Below are 25466 nucleotides of genomic sequence, written 5' to 3'. Positions count from 1 at the left end.
ATTATACTGGCCAATTTTTACAACATTATGAAACAATTAAGATGATACATATGCAATATGAATATGGCATAAGTAAAATATGAGCTGAGCAACATGATGGTGAACAGACCTATTTATGGGACACTCTTTGCTGCATACTTGACTGAACAAAGAGGGACAGGGACGAAAGAGCTGGGAAGGTGCTTCTCTGTAAGCCTGAGGCTCATGTACGTACAGCACATTCAAATGTGTGCAAGAAACAGCACTGTGCAGAAGTCCTTATCAGAGCTGTCCCTTCTGCAAAGCCTTGCTGAACTCCTACAGAAAACCCACCGGAGTGCAGGAGTTTTGCCCTTCCAGCTCCATCTGTGTGCCTGAGGCCAATGCTAAAGCCATAAATATTGCTCAGAAAATTTGGTAGGTATTACACTGTTGGACTTATGGAAGAACATGAGTTTGCCAGGCTGCAGGCATGGAGGCATGAGAAGGGATCTGCCCTGGGAACCTTTCTTGGGGTGGCGGAGAGCAAGGTGGCCTGCAAGAGGAGGGCGATGTCACTGGGAATGAGACAACCTCTCACCCAACCCAGCCTGTGCAGGGTTCTCCCAGCAGTGTGCTGGGTTTCGGTGCCAGGGGTAGGGGTGAGGAGAGAAATACAGATGTACATGCACACAGCCAGACCCTTTGTTTGTGCCCCCAACCCTTTAAGGCAAACACGGGCAGAGAGTTTCCAAATAAAGCTATGGAAAGGGCTTACCCCAGGTGGTTTACTTACTAAGCGGCAAAGCAGTAGTTTGCCTGCATTTCATCCCCTGATGGGTTTGGTGGGCACTTCCCCAGTTCTGCGTACACAGCAAGTTAGCCCAGTATCAGACACTTTTGCAGGGCCAGAAGTGGAAAATTCTGGGGTCAGAGAAAGAATAGACAAAGACAATGTGTCTGCTGGTAAATGATTTGAATAAAAGCTGACGAGGAATCTTGCGTGTGTGCTCTGTGCAACAGTTTTAGCATTGCAAGAACCTGTTGTCCCATGCATGGTGCCTGGCAGGAGGTTAGCACTGATGGTCTCATGGCACTGACTGCCACTGCTCTCCTGAAGGCACCAACAATGCATCTAAGCACTAACTCAACTGTTCCTATTTCTGCAGCCTTGCAGCAATTTCATGCATCAAAGTTCTACTGCAGTCTCTCCCCCCTTCACCTTTGTTGCCCCAGGATCTTGTGGGACTCCAAAAGTCTCTCACTTAATTTTCCTTTAAACAGATTACTTCTGGACATTCAGCTGTGGGAGGGGAATGGGATTCTGGCAACTTTAATGAAGTCCAAGGATATTTAGGTTCAAGTGATGACAAATGAATGTAATTAATATATTAAAGTATGAGTCTGTAAGTACTCCCACCCTCAGAGTCGTTTTGCTTGTTTTTAAATACAGTTTCAAAACATAATTCATTATGTGATCTGAGGGGACGTCGAGCCAATTTCCACTTGGATCCACATCCTAGAGGACTGTAAGGAACGTGTTATTCTTCCTCGCACCAGGGATAATGCGTGCTTCTCAAACCGAATTCATGTGAATTGCTTTCAAGTAGCCCTCCTCAAGCAAGCAGCTGGTGGGACTAAAAGCTCCAGAGAAGGCATCTCTGAAGTCTCAGGCACACATGCAGTCAGATCTGTCCCAGCTCTTCCTGGCTGTCACTGCTTTCACTCAGGTCCAGCTTTTGGTTTGAAAATACTTGCTTGCCAGCACCACCAGCCATGGCAAAAAGTTATAATTCCTGCCCTAGGTTAATAGCCTCGTATTTCAGAAAGACAATCCACACCACTGGCCTCCTGTACTTGAGCATCTGATCAAAAATGTCTAGGTATTACCACTTGCTAGTCCCAAACTCGGTCTCAGTGGCTGTATTCAAAACTCCGACGGAATTCTCAAAGTGAATGAGGACTTGGATTTCACTTTAGATGTTTTCAGGGTTTTTTTCTTTGATCCTTAGGATCAGTTGATCTTTGATCTTTATTGATCTTTATTGATCTTTATTGATCTTTATTGTTTGCTCCATTGGTTGACACATTTACCACCATAAGACACAGCGTGTTTGGATTGCACAAGATCTTTTGCTGACGGAGAGCTGACATACACATCTTTTACCTTTCTGCATTTGTCTTTTATTTCCTGGGTCTCAGGTTATTCAAAGCACGTGATTCAGAGGCTGAGTCAGAGCAGGAGTCTTAGCAAGGCGGTCTGAATTGCCCTTGATTGCCTCTATCTCCAGAGATAACTTACAGAATCTATGCTGACTGGCATCCCACACTGATGCAGTAGCAGTAGTAGTAGTGTTCCATCATCCACAGGATAGGAAAACTCTCCTGATGACCTGGAAAATTATGGCACAGCAGAGCAATATTTGTTAATATTTCTGTAGACAATATTGTATTTCTATATAGAGAGAGGCAATAAAGCATTAACCACTCAGTGAATGAGTCCAAACCCAGGAAGAATGACTGTTTAATGAAGTCAACACTCTTTAAGAGGCTTATGTTATTTTAAAACATATGCCATGCTGAATGTATATGCCATCTTGACTTATTCTTTTATTTGGAACTGTTCAACTGGATTAGTTGCATTTGTGCACAAAATTTGAAAATGCAAACTGGAATAGGTGCAGCAACTATTTTAATTAAGGCTTCTTAAAGTATATAGAGTGCAAAGCACAAACAGCCGATAGTTGTGCATGCAGTTCACATGGTCAACCTAGTTAAAAAATTAAGTCCTCCGAAATTTTCACGCATCCTACTATATGTTGTGTGCAAATACCACACAAAGCTAACCAGATCCCATCTCTGCTTCAGTTAAAAGTCTGAAAATGCCCTCCCCAAAATAGCTACAGTGACTTCAGTAAGGAAATCCACATTACAAAACAACACTTCCGGAACAGTAATAATCATACGATCTCTCTGGTCAGTTATAAAAATAATGATTTTGCATTTCCCAATGAAAACTAAAATATCACGTTCTGAAGTGTGCACTTATGATCTAATAAAATACCTACTGGGGCTTGTAACAAAAAATGGAAATAATAAATGCATGCAATTTCTGAAAAAGTGTGACTTTCTACCATTCTAAATATTTCATTACTGTTTATCCGGAAATATTGGAAGGCCTTTATATTTGAGACAGCAAGTGTCTTCATAAACTCTTGGAGTCAGCTGAAATATACAGTCTGGGTACAGGACAGATTCTGTTTCTAATTACAAGACAATTACCTATAACTTCAGCTGGAAAGGGCTAAATAAGATTATCCCCCCTCCTCCCCAGCCCAGTTGTGCCTGCTTGCTGCAATACATGTCCTACGCGACGCCTGCTTGCTGCACTACGCGTTCTGTGAGCAGGCAGTGACCATGCAGCTGCACAGCCTCTCCCTCACCTCACAGGTGGATGTGGCTCTGCAGGTTACAGCTACATTAAAATGGTTGTACATGATATTAAACTGGTACTTCCTGATTTGCATCAGCAATCTAGAGATCCTTTCTCCAGTATGACAGGCAACGGACAACCCAGATATTTGCTATGCCTACTGTAGTTGAGTAGACGTGGCAGCTGTCTATAGGACAGGTGACATACCATATCCTGCTTTTATATACTCATATCTTTCAAAATATTAACCTCTCAATTGACATTTACTGTAATTTTTTCTTACCTTTTGAGTTTTGGATTTTTTGCAGTTGCTGCTAAACCCAAGCTTTTGATTTCCCAGTGGCTGGGACAAGTACACACCTCCATTTGCAGAAATATTCAAACTCCTGTCTGAAATGAAAATGGCTAATACTTGAAATTTAGTTTAGCTCAGACAAAAACTAAAACGACAGAAAATGTAACAGCCATGGCGTTTTCTCTTAACAGGGCTAATGAGGCAGCTGCCAAGGTTCTTGCATAACTTAACGAAAGCCTGCCCACCCAGAGGTGGATCCGCAGCCTAGAAATCCCAAAGCCTTTCACTGACTTCAGCAGGGCTGGGATCAGCCCTTTTGCAGCGTTGCCGTTTCTTCTGCTCAGGCTTTGGTTCTGGGGCAATTTTTCAACTGAGGCTCAGGCTTACATAGTGCCAAATGGAAACTTTGGTTCATGCATTGACATGAATTTAGCGTAGTAGAGCAGGAAAATAAAACCTGCATTCTCATCCTTCTGAAGTACATCATCCTCCAGGCAACGAGACCAACCGCCCTGCTTAGTCGCATGACTATATAAGCTGCCACGTTGCTGATTTGGCAGTTTGTCCTACTTTCTCTGCTTCCCTTTGCTTCAGAGAAGGGCAGTGGACAATTTGGTCCATTGACTTGGGCTCATCCAAGGAGGTGGACATCTCCCCAAATGCCCAGATTTTCCAGGGCGATACCTATCTGCAATCATATTCAAGCCCTCCAGGACAAATTTCAGATTTGTATGAGTTTATTACACTGTCCTTGAATGCTTCCCTATCACCCTTTTCAGACACATAGTAAACTGTTTCCTAACTGAACTCCAAGCCAGGACGCAAGCCTCCCTCATTCATTTGTATGCTGTTGGCTTCATGCAAACAGCACTAGCTCTGCAGTTTTGTGAAATGGACTCATTTATCACTGAATGTGATGGTGATGATACCACCACCCTTTACTTATGTTGGATGCCTCACAGCTGTCTGATCAGATAGATTTCTCATTCCTCTGGCAAGGCGTCGTGAAAGGCACAATGCTAAAGATGAAAGGTCAATTTTATATAATGGATGAAAACAATGAGTAGCAGATTAACTAGCTTTCTGGTAAATGGTGCCATTACTTTCCAGTAAATAATGTCATGAATTACTTGATGAATAACACAAGTTGTGAGATAAAGAAGATACTCATCAAATGATGGAAAATTAGGCAGCTTGATAAACTCAAATATGCCTTTAGATTTCTTTCCACTATGATCTAGTCCCTGAAATATTTACCAACAGGTCATTTTAGCTAGGCTAACTAATGAAATCTGCGTACAAGTTTAAGCTAAATTCAGTCTGCAGCAAGAGTACTATTTAAGCAGTGTTGGTTTTAGATTTACAGGAATCTGAGGTGGTACAAGGGACGCAGCCCCTGCCAAGCAGCACACCCAAAAGACTGTGAGCATCCCCCCCCCCTCCAGACCCTCCTGAGAGCCATCCTCACTACTTGCATCATAGGCTTTTTAAACAATCATTTCAATTTCTGGTTGCAAGTCAAAAGCATCTCCCCTGCTAGCAACTAAGTAGAGAAAGTTTCTTTGCAGAGGTAGGAGCTTTTCTGTGGTTTTGCTTCCAGGGGAAATTACAGCTGGCACAGCTGCTAGCCAGTACAACAACAGGAACAAGTCTCTTCTGCAGTGGAAAGGAATTACTAAAAAGAGGAAAGATTATTTCCAGCCTAAAATACTCAATTCTGTTGTCTTTACAGAAGTAGTGAAGCCAAAATCAGTGGGGAATCTTGCATGAAGAACAGGAGGAAATACAATCTGGTCAAGTAATAAAATATATTTAAAGTAACTGTCTTTCAAATAACTCCTCAGCAGAGCTCGAAAAATCCTAGAGAGCATCTGTGACCGTTGCTAGTGGAATGAACAGAAGAAAGAGTCTCTAGAAAGCAGTTCTAGCAGGCATAGTGGAGGATTATAAATGTAGCCTTTCAAAACTGAACTTCATATGCTGAGAAAGGAATTATAACAAGTAGTTGTCAGTGACCTTGAGGAGACTCAACTTAGTAATCCAGCAAGGTCCCTTCCAGTTCTGTCACCGCACTTGAAGCCACTTCACTTAAGTGTGATTTAACCTTTTTATTTGCTTTCATAAATACTTGTGCCAAAGGGTTTGTGTTAGCACAGATATGCAGGGAATGGTTGTTGTGGATGTGCACGTGTGTGCTCCTGCATGCAGGTACTCACAGAGAGGGCTCTGTGTGCCAGGCTGTGTCCTCTCCCCTTCGTTTTGAAGTTTCAATCACCCAGGCAGAGAGCAGAAATGGGCAGTTGCATGTTACTTAGGAAGATGGCAGCTTACCCTGGAAAATAAACCAGCAAATAGTCAAATGGTCACAGCTGCACCTCTGCCATGAGATGGAGGCAGCGACTCAGTGGCATCTGGTTTGCACAGCGTGGGTGTGTTATCTCTGGTATACCCATGAGCAAAGATTTTGGCACAGCTGGTCACCGCTGTGCCAAGACATAGTATCATGAAAGCCTATGCCCCCCTCTTGGCCACCCCACCCCTGCCCAAGCTCCTCCACACTCTCATGTGGGACCCCAGCCCACAATGATGTCTTCTTCTCAAGTCTTTGGCCAGTGAACACCAGCCAGAGGTCAAAATCTGCTAATGAATAATCCCTGCCAGAACTAAGGGCTTTGTTTCCTGGGCAAATGGTGCTGGAGAACCTGCTGAGACTCCCTCTCTTCCCCTATCAGACAGTGCTGCAAATCAGCTGAAGATGTTAATCTGACAAACAAATATTTATACAATATCATTGACCGTTGCAGCCCAAGGTTGCTGTGGAAAAAAACAACACAATAAATTTTTATAAACATCTTTTGCTTGTGTCTTCTTATTTAGAAATTACAACCCATTCACTTTCTAAATTATTTTCAATGAGGGCAAGGAATGAATCACAGAAATACACATTTTGCAATTATAATTCATCTCCAGTTTAGCCAGAGGAAGCAGATTTGCAGATATATTTTCATCCAAACTGGCCTCCTTTCATATTTCCATCTTTTTCCATATTGCCCAAATAACCAAACACAGATCACAGAAAGAAGGGAATCTGCTATTATTCATTTCTTCTTTCTGGCTGCAGTAGGGACCTCTGTTTATTGTTTGTTTTGGAATATATAATAGCTTTTCTTCCTTACACGTCTGTTTGCTGGCTTCTGCCTCCTCAGGACATGTTACCCTCAGCCAATGCACAGAGGGTTTGGCTGCTGAGAGAGCACTCCCCAGGATCTCTTTCTGAATCATCTGGACATCTATACTTAAAGCCCCTCTCCCACTTTCCTTACTGGCACCCACAGTGTGCGAGGTGAACATGGCTCAGTCCATTGCCCAAACACCATGCAGCGACCATAAGTGGGGCAGGACGTTTTTCCAGCTCCTCAGCAAAGCCCTTGCGTTGCCGACACAGATTTGGCAACTGCCACCTGATTTTCTGTGCCTTTCACCCAAATAATTTACTTTCACCAAATAATTTCATTCTCACTATCTGCATTCGCACTCGCTTATCCTGCCCAGAGCTCCAAGCTACAATAGCCCTTTGGGACAGATGCTGTAAAACTTAAGACCAGGACACTCTCTTTGTGTTGAAGAGTGGATTAACCTGTGCAGGAGGCAGTTGGTCTTCTTGATCCATACGGGAAAATCAAGACTTTCAGGCTTGGTCTTTAACTATCTCAAAGAGTAAAATCTGGTGTAAGCCAGACTTGGCTCATTTGGCAGATGTCCCAAGAGTGATTGATCGTGCCTGTCTCACAGCTACCCGAGGATGGCACAAGTCTCTCCATGGAGCTACCTGTCTCTTTTTAGCGTCCAATTTAGACTACACGGCTACCTTCTAGATGGGTAAAAGTGGGTGAGATGACTCCTGCCTCTCATGGCTTGCCCACAGCTGGATGGGATGTGTGTGTCAAAGGTGGACATGACACCAGGACAGCCCAGGTCTGGGTTGGTGGCTCAAAAGCCAGACTGCTGTGTTCCAGTCCATCAGTCATTCTGCAGAGAGGTGCACCCTCGAGCCCCCTGAGGAAAACGTGAGCTGTGACTGTCACCTTGCAAAAAGGAATTTGCAAAGTCTATAAGTAGGGGAACTTGCAAAGTCAGGCTTACCCAAGTAAGTCTGACTTTCGTTACTTGTTCTATTCAGACATTTTTAAATACTAAATTCTCCACTTGATGTTTTCTCTCAATTACCCTGAATTGTTAAAACTGTAAAAGAAAAGTCTCCACCAATCTGGAAACAATAAATCTCAATGCTGGAACACTAATTGGGTTTCCAAACACCCTCCTAAATAGTACTTAATTTGAATTATGGATATTAGCTGCAGCTGTGCTCAAATAAGAACGACAAACGTGGTTCCGTCGCACCAGGACGTGACTGCAGCTTCACAGTTTTATCGCTGAACTGAGGGGTCATTTCTAACCACCGCCTTAGCAGAAATCCACTACTGTCAGCCCTGCTTGGAAATGCCATTGAGACGCAGTCTGCAACAGCGCTTGACATGAAAATAAAGCGTGGTCTCCTGGTTGCGGCCATTGCAAAATGTTTCCCGTAACTGAGGCCTGATCTGCTTTGGTTTCCATTCACATTGCCCCTGAAACGCTGGAATTTCGTAGCCACCCAGCACAAGATTTACCCCAATACACTCAAACTGCATCTGCTTGAGGGTGCAGCCAGTAACTCTGTGAATTGTCAGCTGTGCAGGAGTTCTGCAGTACCCTTGACTGGGCAAAATGTGCAGCATGCAGTAGAATGTAATATATTCTAAAGAAGTTCACATCTATTCATATAGGTATGCAACTCAAAATATGTCAGTGGAAAACAGTCAAGGTACATCTTTGATGTTACTTCTTTTATGTATTCTAAAACCAGGTTTGGAATAACTTTTTATGTGGAGTTACCCTTGCTGCACCCCTGAGGGTTTTTAAGGCTGCTTTCTTGTTATGCTCATTCAAAAACCAAAGGAAAGAGTATCTTTCGTAAACTAAAAATTAAATATGCCTAACAACCTCTCCTTAATTTCTGGGTTCTAAATATTGAAAAGCAGTACTCCTTCCACAACTCCAGTGTCTTCACAGCTCTCCAAACAAAAAAAAATCTCGTTCATTTTTCTCTTCTGCTCTGGTGCTGCCCGGTCTGGCTCAGACCGAGGAACCTCTAGCTCAGATTACAGTAAACCCTCCCGCATATCACTGGATCATTTCTGAACTGTAAACACGAACCCGAAAATACACTGATGGTGCAGCTGTGCTTGTGGCTGAGCTTCAATGTGCTATTACTTTAATTTGACTCTTATAAGCATGAACAGATTCACATCTTCAGGCAGGAAAGCACCCCATCAGTGGTTTCTTTTGTGTTGATTTGTATGCATGCCTCTGACTCTCGCTGTGACTGCCATAGCCAAAAGGAGAACCAGATCTCCATTTCACTCAGCCTTGCATAAATAAAAATATCATTAAGCGCTATTTAAAATATGTTACATTTAACAAATCGGCATGAAATCCCTCACAATTTATTGCACTTGGCAATATTAATAAATGTAGTCTATATTCTGTAAATCAAGAACATGTTTGCTGGAGGTGTGTGCACTTGAAATCGCTTCTACCCAGAATTCTGCTCTTATTTCCATTCGGAAACGTTTTCTCCTGTTTTCCTGGATAGATGTCTATGGGAGGGACTACAAGACATATTTTAGTCAAACAATATATTTTCTCTCCTCCCACCAGATGGGAAGTGCTTTTACCTCATTGAAAATGTCATCTTGTATTGATTATCAATCACAATAAATACATTATAAGGGCTTGAATTGGTTCCTTAACTTTAAAAAAGAATTCAGAAGACAGAACAATGGGTATAATTAAATATTGCAAAGTGCTTTGCTATTTTACTGTGAAAAGTCTTTGGGTTAAGTCAGTAATGTCATCCTCTTTAAACCTTACATGCAATAAATTGTTACTAATTTTTAACTTTTTCTAATTTAAAAGGTACGTTTTAAAGAGCTGTCACAAACCGCAGAGCTTTATACATTCCAGATGTGCTGGTAGGTGCAAAGAGGTGTGTCAGTCTACAACCCACTGATGTCCCAAGTATGGCATTTGTGTGATACAGATCGACCCTACAAAAGGCTGTGGAAGCTGCCATTTTCTATCTGTGCGTAATGCTACAGCTCGTACATACAAATCAACAAAAGGGGGGAGCATGCAAGTCATGGCTTTGTATCCAGGTATTTGGAGTCTAGCCTTTTTACACCTTCTCTGAGCACCTCTTAAGCCAGCCAGACACAATAGCCTTGTAAGGTGAATCCTCCAGCCTCCTCGACTCTCAACCGCCCTTTGTTATCTCTGAGCCACCAAAAGCCCAAATCAGTCTTGGGGCAGACTTTGCCCTTCAAGGAAGAGATGAAAACAGACATTTCTGGGAAGGCAGCAGGATCTCCTGGGATGCAGGAGCCTTTGGTTCAGACAACAAAACTGAACCAGAGGAGAGTGAATCCCCTGGAATATATCCATTGGTTCCAGCCATCTTTGGAGAAGACGTTATCATTAACCCACACCCATAAATCAGCATAGAACCAGTGAGGGGCTTGTGCAAAGCATACTGGTGGAAGATCTGTGTTTTAAATGCAATGTAAAATGCAGGGGGTGATCCTCAGACTCCCTTACTGGAATAACCTGCAGCTCATTGGAAGTGCATTTCTCTCCTGTAACCCCGAGGCTCTGCCTCTTGTTGCTCCCACCCAGGCCAGCCCGTTGTCACTGCCTTTGTACACCCAGAGGCAGTTCGAGTTATATGGCAAAACTTACGAATCAAGGTGATAGACTGTGTTACTGCATTTAAGTATTCTAAATATTTTCTCTTACCATGGAAGGGCATTTTATGTTCATTGTTAAAACTGTCATGACTCATTTTTCTAAATTTGTGGGTTTAAAACTAAGCCAACTATCACGCTTGCTCCTGATGAGTACGCTAAACAGGTTTCACTACCTACCTTGTCCTCTCTGTTATGTATTAACATTCTTACCCCCTCTTCTTCGTTGATAACACTGCAAATGTGATATGATGAATCTGTTGTCAGGAGGTTGTCATTTGTTTCAATTTCATATTTCTCAGATGAAAAAACGTTGGAGATCAGATTATGTACTCACAAACACATGCCCTTCTCCCTCTGTGCTTCTTTATAGCAAGGCTGATTTTGACCATCTGACCTCAAGTCAGCAGAAACCTTGCATGTGTTCGTATTTAGATTTCAAAAGGTTTTTTTATTATTCTGCCCTTGCATTTTCTTCTGTATCTCACTTTCAAACAGTGAACAATACAAATAAAGCATTTCTTATTTACCTGATTTATTTTAATAACCATAGCTACAGAGAAGAATAAAGACCATTAATTATTCTAAAAATATACATATTTTTGTCATCTACTTTTCTTGGACTTGAAAAAGATCATCCTGTATCACCTTTGCTACTGTATCACATCCCATATTTGCAGTAAGCATTGCCTGGTTTCAAAAGCATCTTTTTAATCAACACTCTTTAACCTCAGATACACAGTTGTCCTCTCAAGAGTCATGTTTTGTATTTGCAAAATCGTCGTGAGCATCACCACTGGGGAGTGTTTACTCACCTCACGAGTTAATTTCCCCCTGTACTCACACTACTTCGTGTTTGCAGTAGTGGATGGGATTTAGACCCATGACATTTCATGTAAAAATATTGGCATAAATCATGCTTTCAGAATGGAAAGCAGGTAAAAAAATAGCCCTAGGAATTCACCGCCTTGTGAAAAAGGCTGGGGGAAAGGTAGACAGTTTTAACAGTTACTAACTTCTGAAGTGAACTGGAGCTTGACTGAGGAAAACGTTGGGTCCAGGAAATATGTCCACAGTGAAATATGTGGACGTATGGAAGGACTGGACATTCTTCCCAGATAAACTTTCTTCCCAGATAATCTTTCTTGATATTAATGACCACATTTTTAGCATTAAATGACTATTCCATCCAGATTTGGGACAAAATCCAAGAATTTTGTTACACTGAGGTATGTATTTAAGTGGCATCTTGACCTGAGGCCAGAATTAAGGGGTTCCTTTGACACGGCTCTGTGCAGTCGGGGGGAGGAAGAACATCTCGCCTCGGGTGCTCGCCCTCAGAAACATGCCATCACCCAGCTACAAACACTCCCAGCTCCTCTTCCAGGAGCTTCTTGCTGAAACGTACCATGTGCTATACTAGATAAGGGCAAGAATTTCAGGGATTTTTTTCAAATGATTGAAGAAGTTGCATCATTGCTAATACATCATCTCTAACACAGTGCTCTCTGCCAAGGAAAATCCCACACAATCACATAAAGACAACAAGCAAAGCAGCAGACATGAGCAAACCCAGAATTCCTGAACGCCTGCGTTACACTGCTACTGTTGCCTGCAACACAGACGCTACATGAAAGGCCCTGTATGCCGATCCATACGTTATTTAGACATCTAAGCTGCTTACTCACAAATCTTCAAGGCTAGGTGGTGAAGAACCCAGGCTGCCTGGGGCGAAGACAAACCGCAGGCACCAAAGCCAGACCCCTAGCCCTTGCCACAGTGTGCTCAGTTTACGGATAGAAAGGGAACTTGGGAAACCTTTTGAAGGTTTATTTTCATATAGGTGGAAAGTGATACAGGTTTACTTAATAAAAGAGTATTCTAAGAAAGAAAGGCACTTTCAGAGATTGTATGTGGTGCTATATGTTTAATAACCATTGTCATAGTCCATATCTGAATCCATCAAAGTCACCGAGGATAAAAATGGTCTGGTGATCTAGGACAGCATTTAGAGAGTTCATCCAACAAGTGGGAGTCCAAGGTTTAATTTCCTCTGCAGCTGGAGGAAGCCAAGGTTCAGACTACATCCTTCTTGCAGGGGAGGCTGGGTCATGGGATGGCAGGCGTGCACCATCTCGCATACCAGGGCCATGCTGCTGATCAGGAGAGGACTTGTCCATCTGCTGCAGAGAGGGAACAAGCGAGAGCAACTCCTGGGCCTCGTCTGCTAGGCGTTCAGCCCTGGGGCTCTCTGCTTCCAATGGAAATGCCGTACTTGAGGTGTTTGCGCAGAGCAATACTGAGAAACAGGTCTGGGAGAAGGGCTAGAGGGGCCAAGGCTAGTCTGACCAGCATGAGTGCCCTATGCAATGCACAGTGAAGTGCTCTCTGCCCAGGGTCACAGCTCCCACAGGAGACAGTTGGAAAGTCCACACAAACATGTGTGCACACAGAGGTCTCTGCCCTCTTGGGTAGACTCAGAAGCTTGGAAAGGCCTTCCAGAGGGGATGTACTCCAGTCCAAAGCTCCAACACAGGAAGAAATGCATACCTTTGTCATCCTGATGGATGTTGGTTTGATATATCCTTAAATCTCCCCCAGCAAGGGACATTCTGTAGCTGTCTCATGTAATCTGTTACAGGGCTTCACTGCCTTGCTGACAGAAACATTTTGTTCTTTTCTTTAACCAAAACCTTTCTTGCTGCAATTTAAGTCCATTATTCTTGTCCCAACCACAACAGACAGAAAGAAGAAATTATTCCCTTGTGGTCAACAGAAGCCTTTGTTATCTTTGATATTTGCTGTCATATTTTAGTCTCGAGTTTTCCTCTTTTAGGGTAAGTAACTCCAACTTATTGAGTCTTCCTTCCCTGTCCTGTTTTCCAGACCCAATCATTCTCTGGATGAAGAGTTTTGGGTTGATTCACATCTACCTTGAAGCATGGCACAGCAACAGGAGGCAGCAGTCCGGCAGAGGCTTTGCCGAAGCTGAGAGGAGCAGAAAGAGGACTTAGTCTAGTAGTAAGTCTGTTAAAGTCAGTCCAGTAGTGGTGGACACCATTCGTACAGCTGGGTGCAGCCCTGGAGCATCGCAACAACTCGGTGCACACACAGAATGCATGATCCGGTAGCCAGGAGCCTGTGCTCCAGTGCAGCCAAAGGTCCCTTTCTGCAGAAAAGGTGTCAAGCCAGTTGTTCCCCAGAGGTGTTTCAGCAGTTCGTTGGTCTTATCTCATGAAAGCATCTTATAATGCTACCTGTTTAAAGCGTCTTAAAATACTACACGCTTGATAGCATCCTACTTTTTTCAGACTAAATCTCCAGTCCTTCTGGAATGCCAGTCCTGTCCTCCAGTGTACATGAAGTCCCTCCATGTTATGTGACAGCTTATTTAAAAAACATTTGAGCACAGCCCACTCTTACTAGTGCATGCCAGTAGGGAGGAGACCACAGACCACACACTGCAGTTGTTCTGACGTGCTCACTCGGGTCCAAGAGATGGAGGCTCTCCATCTCTCCAGTAGCACCTTTCTGGAGCCACAGTGCTGGTATATCAGCCTCCCCCCAGAAACCGCAAACGAAACTCCAGTGAAAAGGTTAACCCTGGTTCACTCCTTGCTTAAAGTAAAATCCTGTTTAAGAAAAAATGTATGCTTTCGTCTTTTCATGTTTCCACTACAAACATTAGGTCGGGGAAATTCAGTTCAGGAAAAGAAGAATTAAAAATTTGCTCACTTTGCTCTCTGTGGCCAGTGTATTCAGTAAGTCCAAAAACTATAGGGAAAAAAAAGGGTCTGAAGCGGAGTAGGAGCAGCTCTGCTTTGCGTGGTGTGTATGAGACAGTAGGAGCTTCTCAAGAGAAAACACAAAAACCACACAGAATACACATTATGTCTGAAGTCAGAAAGCTCCAGACTATGCAGTAACATAACATATACTTAGTAATTTCATGAGAAAAATGTTAGCTAAAATCTTTCAGAAGTTTTCTTTTTGCCTCTTATTTGTCTTCTTAAATTATTTGAAAAAATAATTTGAGTGAAGCTGGTGAAGCTATTACCTAAGATTTACACTATGTGATCGCAATTAATTAAGCTTCTTTGTTTAAGCTGTAGAGTATCTTTCCATATTCAGCTCTTCAGAAATTTGTGTCCAGCACTCAAAGCTTGCAAGGTAGATACACTTCAAATCAGGATGAGGAGGAATTGCTGAGGGTTCACCAGGAGCAGGCAGTGGAGGTTTTCAATTGTATGAATTATGCTGTTAGGCAGCAAAATCTTCTGAATCTCAAATTTGGAATTTTTCCCATAACACAAGACAGAAGCAGAAGACTATTTTGAAGATCAGAACAAACACAAGTGAGGGACCTGGTATAACTAGGAGCAGAATCATTCTCAGATTGTCTTTTTATTGAGAGCAGAGAAATTTTGTTTCATTTCCTAGTGAAAAAAAAATCTAAATTCAAATTTTTATTTCTTTACTTTCGCATTTTGACTTTCAAATAACTTCAACAATGAAGTTATTACAGAATCACAGAATCAGAATCACAGAATCGTATAGGTTGGAAAGACCTTTAAGATCATCGAGTCCAACCGTATATTGTCCCACTCTTTCTGTTCTGCTCCAGTTAATCAGGTAATTATTGCCCATTATTCCAGAACTTAAAACTAACCTTTCATAAGATTTCACTACATCATTTCAGTACCTCACCATACCAAAATGTTTTTAACTTCTGCTTTGTGACATAATGATTTTCAAGTGCTTCTTGAAGAAATTATTGAAATTATTTCACAATTTTATTAAGACAAATAGATAGGGAGAAATGAGAAATGCCTAAACGTTACAGTTAGTCTGAATACAGGCTAAAAGAAACCACTTAATAAAGTGGTAACCCCTAAATAAAGTAAATAAAACCTAAATAAAGTAACCCCTAAATAAAATAAAGTACTTCATGACCAAGAAATGTATTTTTAGTATGGCATCTTAGTTTGCATTCATAAATGAATATTATAAATATAAAGTTCTGATTCAAGCCCTGCCACAGGATACCCAGGCATTCAGATGTTCACATATATAATGAAAATTGGAAAATATTAGGGGGTTTTTCTTAACCTTTGTGGTTATGTGAGTCTGTGCAATCAGGTATTAACAGCAACATCTTGGGCAGAGGTGATTCTGGTACCGTCTTTCTACTTAACTCACCAGCATTCGCAGGTGGATATGACATCCTCTAGGTCTTAACCTAACCTGCTGCATTGCTTCCTTCCAGACTGTTGCACGTTGGTAGTATTTTCAGGAAGACTTCTGTACGTTACTTTCAGAGGCATATTCTCTGGGACCACTGATGTTAGTCTGCTTCATAAAAGCCTTCAGTTTGAAGACTTTAGCACATTTCAGTACTTTAAAGAACATTAAGATTATGGGAAGGAGAAAAGCATCAAGGGCATATGACACAAGCCCTAAAAACTATCTCCCAGTCTGTTGCATTTTGCCTGGAATCTGTGAAGCTCCAGGTTTACCGCTAACGTGGCTGAGACCTGGTTCAGAATTTGGACCTGATTGTGGCCCTCCATACTGCTGCACACTTGACACATGTGTGTGCAATCATATGCAACGCCCCCCGATATCTCCTATAGTAAGTCCTGTAGCAGTATTATTATAACCATACATAGCTACATATAATATCTGGAATCCAACCAGCAGCCAGATTTGAAGGATCATCCATAAAAGTTTCACATAGCTAAAGAGAGCAGTCAACCCACTCTTAATAAATTTAACATTTTCACAGATTCTCTGGTCAGCTTCACGGTCTAAGGTACTCTTTAAAGAGACATATACATTTATATGCATGTACGCAGGTCACCTGGAAAACATCCAAACCCTTCCTTAAAGCAGTCAGACACAAATTTCTAGACGTATTAAGCAAGATCTGTGTGCCATAGTAATGATATTGCTCACAGCACTGAAGATTTATTTGGTGTAGCGGTGGGTTCAGCAGAATTTCAGACCTGCAAATATGTCATAAGATAAGCATGTCAGAGGCTGTGGGTATGTCAGGTAATTTAACTTGTACACCTATCTTTGTTCTGGCATCTGCCCACTTGTGATATACACAAATGATATCGCTGAGGGAGTACGGAAGATCTGACTGTTACTGGTACCTGTTAAAGTGAGACATAAAATGGTAAATATTAAGTATCTATCTGCTTGGTTTAGAGAAGTTGGGCAATGTATTTCTGGCAGGATGAAACACTAGCCGATGTGGTACATGACATTTGTATCTGATACATGATTAAATGCCAACATGTAAGTTGAAACGCTACAGGTCTGCTTTATGGCATGGTTTCTAGCAAAAAGATGTTTAACAGCAGTAGGAGAAAATACACGTTAGGAACAATCTATCTGAAAAAGAACATACGACATTTTGCGGGCAGGGGGTTCCCTCAAAGAGCTGTCACAGGTAGCCTGCTGTGGGCCTCAGTGCAGAGGAGGAAAACAAGGAAACAGAAAACAAGTAGTGACCTGGAATTAAGTGTAACGTTGAAAGTTATCACTCATCTGGGCTGAACAGCGTGGCAAGAAGGCTTGCAAAGGGAGGAAATTTAAGGTTGTCTAGAATACAAACCTTCATATGGGCCCAAATGTCACAATAAACTGCATTACTTTTTCAATAATTGCAGTGCTGAACTCTCAGGTCCCAGAGAAGGTGAGAAGTGGTTTGGCAGACTCCGAATATGAGGACAATTGACATAATGAAGAATTTTGGTCAGCTCTTTTACTAGCCATCCATATTTCTAAAGTCTTTTAGTTCAGTTTCTCACTATGTTTCCTTGAACTGATTAGGGCAAGACAGTGTGCCTTAAGGGCACTATTAAGAGGGCATCAATAATGTTATAATGCTATTAAAGTTTAATAATAATTCATATATGGTCATTCCCTAATTGGAAAATTAGGTGCATATTGATTGATGTTTTCAGTTTCTGATGCCTACTAGGTGGCCTAAAGATTAAACCAATCTCCAAGGTATTTTTCTTCATCAAACCCAGTTTCCTGGCTATTTCTCCAAATTATGAAGTCACACCCCTTCCACCTTTCTTTACTGTTTGCCTTCTCTCAGCTACCAAGAAAATTATATTTAGTCATGAGAGAGGGAAATATGAAACCTGGTTGAATAGAAGACCAGGAGATGAGAATGCTTAAACCAATTGCATCCTAGCTGAAATCCTCTGCACATAACTCCTTGGAAAGGAAGAACAGTTCACGTATAAATTAGTAAGTCAAGTTTAATCAATGAAATTCAAGCCATAAATTATTATACAATACTTTAGGACAAAAAATCTATATAAATCTAGTCTTTTTTGTCTTTTTAACTGTATAGAACATATGGTTTCAGGTATATTTTTAAAAAGTTTTCAGGTTTTTAAGGGGTTCTTTGTCTTCCAGATTTTTAAACTCTATAGAACATATGGTTAAAAATAAGCAAAGAAAAACAGTTTGAAAGAGTAAGCACAGGAGGTAATTTAATTAGCACTTAGAAGCTATGCCTTGTTCATGCTGGAGGGTAGCTTTCAAAGGTATTAACTTAAAATCATTTTGCCAGTATTTGAACTGAAGTGTTGCTGGAGGATATTGGCAATACGGCTACGTATGTAGACGGATCTCACCTGCTCCACTGAGCTACACTGAAGTGAGTTTCAAAAGGGGGTACTGTGAATGACTTTTGTTAATTGAAGTGGGCAATGCAACAGTTTGTGGGTAAGGTTTATGAAAGCAGGATCTGAAAAGCTGAAGTAATTGCTAATTGTAGGGTATTCATAAATCTCATTTCAGACCTGGAGTCTGAAGTGGTCAATGTAATTCACTGGATTGCTAGGGCTTGCTGGGATGGTTAGGGTCAGGATTAGGTATTAAAATAGGATTTGAGACACCAAGCACCAAAGACATATGTTTACTGCAAAAGCCCGCAATCTCTACAAGGTCTCTGCTGACAGAGGTCGGTTGGGATCACTGGCATGTGCTTTAGCTGAGGGTGAGGACAGGCATTTTTGGCAGTATGGGCTATGGAGATAGGGTCACTGCTGTATCTCACACATCTATATGTAGGCTCCGGCACATAAAATAGGTCTGCAGCTGCCAATGCCCCAAACAGTAGCTCTAACTGTAACCCACCAACACTTTGTAAAAATATATGCATTTGCCCCTGCTGACATAGAATCATAGAATAGTTTGGGTTGGAAGGGACCTTTAAAGGTCATCTAGTCCAACCCCGCTGCAATGAGCAGGGACATCTTCAACTAGATCAGGTTGCTCAGAGCCCCGTCCAACCTGACCTTGAAGGTTTCCAGGGATGGAGCATCTACCACCTCTCTGGACAACCTGCTCCAGTCTTTCACCACCCTCATTGTAAAAAAGTTCTTCTATATATCTAGTCTGAATCTACCCTCTTTTACTTTAAAACCATTACCCCTTGTCCTATTGCAACAGGGCCTGCTAAAAAGTCTGTCCCCATCTCTCTTATAAGCCCCCTTTAAGTACTGAAAGGCCACAATAAGGTCTTCCTGGAGCCTTCTCTTCTCCAGGCCGAACAACCCCAACTCTCTCAGCCTTTCTTCATAAGGAGAGGTGTTCCATCCCTCTGATCATTTTTGTGGCCCTCCTCTGGACCCACTCCAACAGATCCATGTCTTTCCTGTGCTGAGGGCTCCAGAGCTGGATGCAATACTCCAGGTGGGGTCTCAGGAGAGCCAAGTAGAGGGGGAGAATCACCTCCCTCCACCTGCTGGCCACGCTTCTTTTGATGCAGCCCAGGATACGGTTGGCTTTCTGGGCAGTGAGCACACATTGCTGGCTCACGTTCAGTTTTTCATCCACCAGTACCCCCAAGTCCTTCCCTGCAGGGCTGCTCTCAATCCTTTCATGCCCCAGCCTGTATTGGTACTGGGGGTTGTCCCATCTTCTTCCTAGCCTTGAGGACTTGCCATGGTCCAGCAGTTAACTTGGTCTACCAGACCCAGATGTTCAGAACCTAAATCATACCCTAACCCTAATTTCTCATCCAGTTTATTAACCTATGCCAGAAGCAAGCACCAATCTGCTCAGACTAAGCCATCTAGGTAGAAGGAAGAAGAAAACTCTACTAATCTAGAAAATTTTAGCCCAAACAAGGATACTTACAGTGAGTCCATGTACTATGCAGGAGTTCAGCTCCCTTGTCCTGGAGAAACTTTGGGTGTCCGGGTCCTTTGCTGGGTATACAACCCAATCTTTTTGTGCCTAGATAGATCTTTTTTCCCTAATGTGATTTGTTGAATGATACTGCTCCGTGTTTGCAATGGTTTCAATGATCACAGCCACATCCGCAAAAACATCTGAAGCCAAATGTTAACATGCTTTTACCACAAGTAGTAGTTCATTTTGATTTTCTATTCCTTCAAATTGTTTTAGCTGCTATTCACCTGTTTGAAGTCCTTTATTACTATTTACGGTGAAGATATGATGCTTCATAGCCTAGATAAACAATCTTGGACCAGGAAAAGGAGACACTAATAAAAAAGCAAGCAGTTTTGGAATAACCCAGAGACTGAAGTTCCTTTGCATAAACTATTCCTTTAGTATTTATGAATAACAAATACATCCACTGAAATAAGGTTGTGAATGACTCATGTTCAGAAAAAGGCCAAAATTCATTGGACAATCTGTTCATAACAAATAATTTAACCAGCTCTAAAAATATTTGTGGGGTTTTTCCTTACAGGGGAAAAAAAGTGTCTCACCAAAATGAACTTGTTAAAAGGCAAAAAAAGTCCAAGGACTGGCTCGTAACCCTGCAATCCAGCCCAAATAAGGACAGTATGTGGCTGCACTATCCCAGGAGCAGAGCGTTGACCAGACTGTGCCTGACAATCTGATACTTCCCCTCTGAAGCGTGGGAGAGAGAAACCACTCTGTGGAGCTGTGTATCACAGCTCCCTGCCTGCCCCAGCACGGGCCGGAGGAGCATGGGGGCGAAGCCAGCAGGGTCTGCAGCCCCCCCAGCAACAAGTGACAAGCTGACAAGCTCCAGCAACACAAGTCACTTGCCTGGGGAGCAGGCAGCACCTCACACTTTTATCCTGCCCAATGCAAACACAGAAGAAATCTCTGTTTGGTCCAAGTTTGCAAAATTTATTTTCCAAATCTTGAGCAATAGGTGGGTTTTGAACATTTGCATAGTTTAAAGAAATTAAACGTGTGACTATCTCACACTTTTGTTTGTATTCTGCAGGTTCTTGGTGCCACAACCCGCTGCTGAACTGTTCCCTTTGACAGTTCCTGCCTCACCATCCCTCTAATGCTTTCTGACTTACTGGGATTGCACCGATGTGTGGTACAGCACTAAATGCATTCCTGAAATCCAAAGAAATTATGTCTATCCAGCTGGGCTAACGTACCTCCAAGAATCCAAATACACCTATCAGACATGAGCTATTTTTTTAATCGTTTCATGCTGAGTGACCTTTAATAAATCAGAGCTGAACAAAGCCCTTATAGGTCAATGCATATATTTCCTCCCCTTAATGTGCTCCAGTCTATAGGTAGGTAGGAAAATGCTGTAACTTTGCAGCCTCGTGCAAATTTCCCCTAAGCGCAACGAGAATTGGCGCTGTTCTGGCTGGGAGCCTGCATGCATAAACTCTTGAGTAAGAGGTCATCTTACAAAAATGTTGCTCTCTTGTATGACAAGGGTTAGGTGGAATCAGCCCTACCCTGCTAGGACTGCCTGTGGCATACCTCCCCCAGCCCAGAAACTGTGGGAATAAGATGCCACCATTCAAACAGAAGCAACAGGGGAAAATGAGCTGGATGTATGCAAGGTGCAACTACCGTTCTCCAGTATATCTGCAGGAAAATGGCTTGAGAGCAGAGAACAGAACCGAAGAACAAGGAAGTCAGTGTGTGACAACGACTGATGAAGCTGAAGCCGTTCATGGTGAAAGGTCTGGTTTAACTGTGGAAACAGCTGGGGGAGGCAGAAAACTACAGCCCATAGGAGGCAGGTAGTTCAAAGGAGAAGCCACATGCAAGCATGAACTCTTGAATCTAACTCCATAGACTGCTTAGGAGCATGGAGAAAAATGAGGCGGGGAAATGGTTGCCGTGATTTAGTTTAGTTTTTCTTGTTTGTTGGGCTACTGAAGGAGTGATTGGTCTGTGATTCTTTCAAAAACCCTTCCAAAGCCTGTGCTTGTGTTTGCTATGCAGTTCAGTATTCCCCAAAATAAAAAGCTTGGTTATAACAGAATAAAATGTTTGGTTTTATCAGCTTATTTAAGAAATTGCATTCAGCTGGGCACGAGATGGGCAGAGCGTCTGTACGTCTTGGCTGCAGTGCGTGCAGGCTCACGATGTGTGATGTGAAGTCAATCTCAGTGTACGTGAAGTCCAAAGTCCTGGCTCACAACAGGTGTTATACAGAGTCTGGGCTCTCTGAGGGTGTGAAAGAGAGCCTGGGTTTGCTGCACGTAGTGTAGGTACAGATGGTGGAAACTCTTCTGAGCACTTGCACACCAGTGATATATATGCAGTCGCTCCACCAGCATATGGACTGTGCACAAATTGCCTTCTTTCAGAAGCCTCTCCAGCTGGGGTCAGGACCTAATCCATACCCACCACTTGCCATGCCACTGGCACCCAGAGTACTGTTATTACTCCTTATCTTCCTAGCACAGCATGCAATGATTCGTTGCAAGTTCATATTACTGCAATGATTCCCTTGTTATATCAGGATCAAGAGATAAGTAGCCCTAAATTGGGCAGGATGCAAATGATTCAGGTTATGACACTGGAAGAAGGAAAGCAGGGGCTCGCAGTTCATCCGTAGCTCTGCCCTGAGCTCTGGGATGCCCAGTGTGGCATGTTTATGTCTTAGAGCAAACAGGGTGTAAATTCCCAGTATATTAGTTACAAGGGAACTTGCTCAGTTAAGTTAGATGTAAATGAAAACCAACTCATCAGTGCTGAGAAGCAGCTGAACGCTTTCAACTGTACAGTCCAAATACAGCTTCAGTCTTTCAGTTAGTCCATGAGGAAGGACTTCTTGCCCATACAGAGCATATTACAGGATTTGGGCCAAAACCAGCAAAATTCTTCTGAAGCACTGAAGACATGAGTGATTTTTGTAACGTAATATTTATACCAGAGCAAGCCACCATATATCTTGTTTCTGCCACGTTCTGGAGAAAGCACTTCACAAGATATTTACCATTTATACCAGAATAACTGTACCCACAAACTGAGGACCTCAAATGAGCATGTCCAGCTCTGGCTGATGAGCCAGCCCCCCAGCTACAACATCCTGTACCTGCCGCTGGTCTCTGTTCTGGACTAGTGTAATTTGGGGGAGGAGGATAAAAAGGGACACTCTGTGTTTACAAAGGAAAGAAGGAAACCATCTGTGACAGGACTTTTTTTGAGCATTGGCTGTTTGAGCGCTGCTCAGAGGTTAGTAGTGCCAGAAGTGGTCCCAGCAGAAATGGATTAGTGGGCAGAGAACAAGTGAGGAGGTCAAAAGGTGAAAAATAAATGCAATTTATCACATGCCTGTGCTGTTTATCACCTGGTTGGAGAAATTAAGGAAAACACATGGATATCATCACTTTGCATAGGATGACCCTACACACATACAATCCAGGTTGTACCACTCCAGGTTAGCTTGTTAAACTTGTGTAAAGGGATGGTGAACTAGACCCAGCTAGTTTGCATCATCTGGCAGGCTCCTGTTTGGGGGGTAAACATGTGTCAATAGCTTTAACATGACCAATCTTTACAGTAAAGGGCCAGAGAGGAGATTTCATACCCAGACGGGGAAACTTCCATGGCAGTTTTACAATTCAGAAAATATACATATCACACAGGCACATATGCAGTAAGCACAAAAGATTAGCATTGGAACTGACAACTTGTAAGCCAAGTTTTAGCTTTATGTGATTTGAAACAGCTGAGTGATAAATTAAAATAAAAACAAATGCCAGCAGCTCCTTAGCGCTAGTGGGATTGGTGGGTGCTCCTGTCATGAGAGCTTGGTGAATACATATTGTTATAATTGGCCGGGTGGAGGTGGTAGAACAAACGTGACTCTTCCAAGGCAGTGTTGGCACTGACAGTAATTGTTAACAGATTTAGTTTCCTATTCACCTCTTTTTTCCCCTATAGCTCCTTCTTAACTTATCAGCAGATTTTATTTTTGAGTTATTAGAAATCGCATCCTTCTTTTATTGATTCTTGCAAGTTGCCAGCCAGCCACTAATTGCTTCCAGCTCTGGCGTTTCAAAATTACTGATTTCCTTTTAGATACTTTAATCATTCATATATCTTCCCCTCCATCCTTCCACCCCCTTTTGACTTTCTTTGGCTTGAGATTTTCTCAGAGGAGCTGTCAGCTTAGTTAACCCTAGTCATTCTAGCCAAACACTGCTCTCATTCCTATGGCAAAGGGGTAGTCAAGAACAGTTGATAAACGTAAATCCTCAACTAACTCAACCCCCAGCACGAGCACTCTGAATCCAAATACTCTGAATTTGAACACCTAGTTCATGTGCTGTCCAGATGTACATATATATTTATACATACGCATACACACATACATACACACAGACATACATACATTTATATACACAAAGTGAGCGTGTGTGTTTATATGTAAACATACATAAACATAGATACACTGTATAAATACAGCATATAAATAAATGCATATGCATATCTGTACGTATAAATTAATGGAAGTGCTCGTATTTAAGGTTTGGCTTGCTACTCCCTTCTGCCTGTCTGCTGCACGGCTCCTGGAGCAGCACGAACATCATTGCACTGAGACCGCTGGAGTCACCCAGGAGTCACAGATTAGCAAGTCACCACGCATCAGCCGAGCAGCAGGAGCTGCTGACAGACGTGTTGCTAACCCAGGGCAAAGGGAAGGAGAGGTGACTGCTTACAAGAGCTCTCTGAGCGTGAGCAAAGATAACTTGAATTACATCGCATTAGCCGGGCACCAGAAATATGCAGACAGGCTGCTACTGGGGCACCGCTGAGTTGAATAATTTGTCAAGAAGCAGTAACTGGTGCGTGAGCCTGCGCTCTGCCCCACTGCCCCACGTCCCTCTCCCGCCTCTCCGCGTAACGGTGTCTGTGCATCCCTCTGCCCTCTCCTGCCTCGGACCACCAGCCCGGCTGCTCCTCGTCCCTCTGGCACTGGCAGAGCAGATTGCTGCTGAAGGAGAGCTCTCCCACTGCGCTCGTGACGGCGAAGGGACCTCAGCACTGCTGTGCTTCGAAGCAAGAGGACCCCCGGGACATGGGACCTGCAGGTTGTCTGCTCTGCAGTGCGGAGCAAAGCAGTAAAAGCCCAGAGACTGATACCAATGTGCCATTTGACGGTTTGACTAGATGATCCTAGAGGTCTTTTCCAACCTTAATGATTCTATGATTCTATGATTTTCCTTCATGAGGTCATGGGACTGTTTCCTTTTCCATCCCCATTGATTTTCATTGCCTCTTCTTCACTGTGAAGGCTTGAGGGGGAAAAAATGGAAGACACCAGGGCAAGTTTTGCCCCCTTCAGAAATCATTCTGCCTGCACTAGTCCAGAACAGGTCCCAAATACTGAATTTTCATTCTTATGGATCAGCGCTGGTCCCAGATTAAAAAATCCCCTGCCGCTTCCATGCCTGCTCTGGGTCCCTGGAGCCACACGCGCGCATGGAGGGGTGCAGGAGGGGAAGTCTCCCCACGGTGCTGCCCTCACGCAGGCACTGCCTGGTTCCCCGGGCTGGAAAGCTCCATTGCAGCCTCGTCAGGTCTTTGTCCTGCGAAGCACACCCTGACACCCCTCTTACTCCAGACACCCAGGCCTGCGCTTCCCATCCACCCCGGAGACATCCTGGCAGCATGGCCAGGCAGCTGCCAG

General features: G+C 42.9%; 1 protein-coding gene across 1 annotated transcript in view; it reads right to left on the bottom strand.

The window, feature by feature from the left end:
• The window catches only part of LOC142406288 (uncharacterized), a 330017-nt gene that overhangs the window by 101964 nt on the left and 202587 nt on the right, over positions 1–25466 (bottom strand). The gene's annotated exons all lie outside the window — the stretch shown is intronic.

The sequence above is a fragment of the Mycteria americana genome, chromosome 2, assembly GCF_035582795.1.
Source record: "Mycteria americana isolate JAX WOST 10 ecotype Jacksonville Zoo and Gardens chromosome 2, USCA_MyAme_1.0, whole genome shotgun sequence".
NCBI lineage: Eukaryota > Metazoa > Chordata > Aves > Ciconiiformes > Ciconiidae > Mycteria > Mycteria americana.
Note: the sequence above shows the minus strand (reverse complement) of the source record. Positions and strands in the feature narration are given on the sequence as shown.